The following is a 3,866-nucleotide window of genomic DNA, read 5'->3' on the forward strand; positions in this document are numbered from 1 at the left end:
GTTGAAGCCCTGTTGTTCAGGGAAAGCGCAGAACCCCGATGTCTGTGGTGCTGTAGATGCACTGCCAAAGTCCGGTGAGTAGCAGCAAGAGCTTGAGTTGCTGGCACTTTCGGTGAGGGAGGAATCGTCCGACGTTCGTGATTTTTCGGGGTTTTATTTCAGTGGGCGCCCAGGTTCAGCTGGTGGTAAACTTCTAAGCCCTGTTGGTCAGGGAAAGCCCGGAGCCCCGATGTCTGTGGTGCTGTAGATGCGCTGGGAATGGCCGGTGTTCAGCAGCTAGAGCTTGACTGTCTGGCACTTTTGGTGTGGGAGCAATCGTCCGACGTTCGTGATTTTTCGGGGTTCTTTTCAGTGGGAGCCGAGGTGCAGCTGGTGGTAAATGTCGAAGCCCTGTTGGTCAGGGAATGCCCGGAGCCCCGATGTCTGTGGTGCTGTAGATGCGCTGGGAATGGCCGGTGTTCAGCAGCTAGAGCTTGACTGGCTGGCACTTTCGGTGTGGGAGCAATCGTCCGACGTTCGTGATTTTTCAGGGTTTTACTTTCAGTGGGCGCACAGGTGCAGCTGGTGGTAAACGTCGAAGCCCTGTTGGTCAGGGAAAGCCCACAGCCCCGATGTCTGTGGTGCTGTAGATGCGCTGGGAATGGGCGGTGAGGAGCAGCAAGAACTTGAGTTGCTGGCACTTTCAGTGTAGGAGCAATCGTCGGACGTTTGTGATTTTTGGGGATTTTTATTCACTGGGCGCCCAGGTTCAGCTGGTGGTAAACGTCGAAGCCCTGTTGGTCAGGGAAAGCCCGGAGCCCCGATGTCTGTGGTGCTGTAGATGCGCTGGGAATGGTCGGTGAGGAGCAGCAAGAGCTTGACTGGCTGGCACTTTTGCTGTGGGAGCAATCGTCCGACGTTCGTGATTCTTCGGGGTTTTACTTTCAGTGGGCGCCCAGGTTCAGCTGGTGGTAAACGTCGAAGCCCTGTTGGTCAGGGAAAGCCCGGAGCCCCGATGTCTGTGGTGCTGTAGATGCGCTGCCAATAGCCGGTGAGGAGCAGCAAGAGCTTGAGTTGCCCACACTTTCAGTGTGGGAGCAATCGTCCGACGTTTTTGATTTTTCAGGGTTTTTTTTCAGTGGGTAACCAGGTGCAGCTGGTGGTAAATGTCGAAGCCCTGTTGGTCAGGGAAATCCCGGAGCCCCGATGTCTGTGGTGCTGTAGATGCGCTGGGAATGGCCGGTGAGGAGCAGCAAGAGCTTCATTGGCTGGCACTTTTGCTGTGGGAGCAATCGTCCGACGTTCGTGATTTTTCTTTAATTTTTTTCAGTGGGCGCCCAGGTTCAGCGGGTGGTAAACGTCGAAGCCCTGTTGGTCAGGGAAAACCCGGAGCCGCGATGTCTGTGGTGCTGTAGATGCGCTGCCAAAGTCCGGTGAGTAGCAGCAGGACCTTGAGTTGCTGGCACTTTCGTTGTGGGAGCAATCGTCCGACGTTCGTGATTTTTCGGAGTTTTATTTCAGTGGGCGCCCAGGTGCAGCTGGTGGTAAATGTCGAAGCCCTGTTGGTCAGGGAAAGCCCGGAGCCCCGATGTCTGTGGTGCTGTAGATGCGCTGCCAATGGCCGGTGAGGAGCAGCAAGAGCTTGACTGTCTGGCACTTTCGGTGTGGGTGCAATCGTCCGACGTTCGTGATTTTTGGGGTTTTTTTCAGTGGGCGCCCAGGTGCAGCTGGTGGTAAACGTTGAAGCCCTGTTGGTCAGGGAAAGCTCGGAGCCCCGATGTCTGTGGTGCTGTAGATGCACTGGGAGTGTCCGGGGAGGATCAGCAAGAGCTTGAGTTGCTGGCACTTTCGGTGTGGGAGCAATCGTCCGACGTTTGTGATTTTTCGGGGTTTTATTTCAGTGGGCGCCCAGGTGCAGCTGGTGGTAAACGTTGAAGCCATGTTGGTCAGGGAAAGCTCGGAGCCCCGATGTCTGTGGTGCTGTAGATGCCCTGCCAATGGGCGGTGAGGAGCAGCAAGAGCTTGTGTTGCTGGCACTTTCGGTGTGGGAGCAATCGTCCGATGTTCGTGATTTTTCGGGGTTTTACTTTCAGTGGGCGCCCAGGTTCAGCTGGTGGTAAACGTCGAAGCCCTGTTGGTCAGGGAAAGCCCGGAGCCCCGATGTCTGTGGTGCTGTAGATGCGCTGCCAATGGCCGGTGAGGAGCAGCAAGAGTTTCACTGGCTGGCACTTTCGGTGTGGGAGCAATCGTCCGACGTTCGTGATTTTTCGGGGTTTTACTTTCAGTGGGCGCCCAGGTTCAGCTGGTGGTAAACGTCGAAGCCCTGTTGGTCAGGGAAAGCCCGGAGCCCCGATGTCTGTGGTGCTGTAGATGCGCTGCCAAGGTCCGGTGAGTAGCAGCAAGAGCTTGAGTTGCTGGCACTTTCGTTGTGGGAGCAATCGTCCGACGTTCGTGATTTTTCGGGGTTTTATTTCAGTGGGGGCCCAGGTTCAGCTGGTGGTAAACGTCGAAGCCCTGATGGTCAGGGAAAGCCCGGAGCCGCGATGTCTGTGGTGCTGTAGATGCGCTGCCAATGGCCGGTGAGGAGCAGCAAGAGCTTGACTGGCTGGCACTTTCAATGTGGGAACATTCGTCCGACGTTCGTGATTTTTCGGGTTTTTTTTCCAGTGGGCGCCCAGGTTCAGCTGGTGGTAAACGTCGAAGCCCTGTTCGTCAGGGAAAGCCCGGAGCCCCGATGTCTGTGGTGCTGTAGATGCGCTGGGAATGGCCGGTGAGGAGCAGCAAGAGCTTGTGTTGCTGGCACTTTCGGTGTGGGAGCAATCGTCCGACGTTCGTGATTTTTCGGGGTTCTTTTCAGTGGGAGCCCAGGTGCAGCGAGTGGTAAACGTCGAAGCCCTGTTGGTCAGGGAAAGCCCGGAGCTCCGATGTCTGTGGTGCTGTAGATGCGCTGCCAATGGCCGGTGAGGAGCAGCAAGAGCTTGACTGGCTGGCACTTTGGGTGTGGGAGCAATCGTCGGACGTTTGTGATTTTTCGTTTATTTTTTTCAGTGGGCGCCCAGGTGCAGCGGGTGGTAAACGTCGAAGCCCTGTTGGTCAGGGAAAGCCCGGAGCCGCGATGTCTGTGGTGCTGTAGATGAGCTGGGAATGGCCGGTGAGTAGCAGCAAGAGCTTGACAGGCTGGCATTTAAGGTGTGGCAGGAATCGTCCGACATTTGTCATTTTTCAGGGTTTTTTTTCAGTGGGTAACCAGGTGCAGCTGGTGGTAAATGTCCAAGCCCCGTTCGTCAGGGAAAGCCCAGAGCCGCGATGTCTGTGGTGCTGTAGATGCGCTGGGAATGGGCGGTGAGGAGCAGCAAGAGCTTGAGTTGCTGGCACTTTTGGTGTGGGAGCAATCGTCCGACGTTTTTGATTTTTCAGGGTTTTTTTTCAGTGGGTAACCAGGTGCAGCTGGTGGTAAATGTCGAAGCCCTGTTGGTCAGGGAAAGCCCAGAGACCCGATGTCTGTGGTGCTGTAGATGCGCTGGGAATGGCCGGTGAGGAGCAGCAAGAGCTTGACTGGCTGGCACTTTCGGTGTGGGAGCAATCGTGCGATGTTCGTGATTTTTCGGGGTTTTTTTTCAGTGGGCGCCCAGGTGCAGCTGGTGGTAAACGTCGAAGCCCTGTTGGTCAGGGAAAGCCCAGAGCCCCGATGTCTGTGGTGCTGTAGATGCGCTGGGAATGGCCGGTGAGGAACAGCAAGAGCTTGAGTTGCTGGCACTTTCGGTGTGGGAGCAATCGTCCGACGTTCGTGATTTTTCGGGGTTTTATTTCAGTGGGCGCCCAGGTGCAGCTGGTGGTAAATGTCGAAGCCCTGTTGGTCAGGGAAATCCCGGAGCCCCGATGTCTGT

This window comes from Chlamydotis macqueenii, unplaced genomic scaffold (assembly GCF_036417535.1).
Source record: "Chlamydotis macqueenii isolate bChlMac1 unplaced genomic scaffold, bChlMac1.mat HAP1_SCAFFOLD_254, whole genome shotgun sequence".
Classification (NCBI taxonomy): Eukaryota; Metazoa; Chordata; class Aves; order Otidiformes; family Otididae; genus Chlamydotis; species Chlamydotis macqueenii.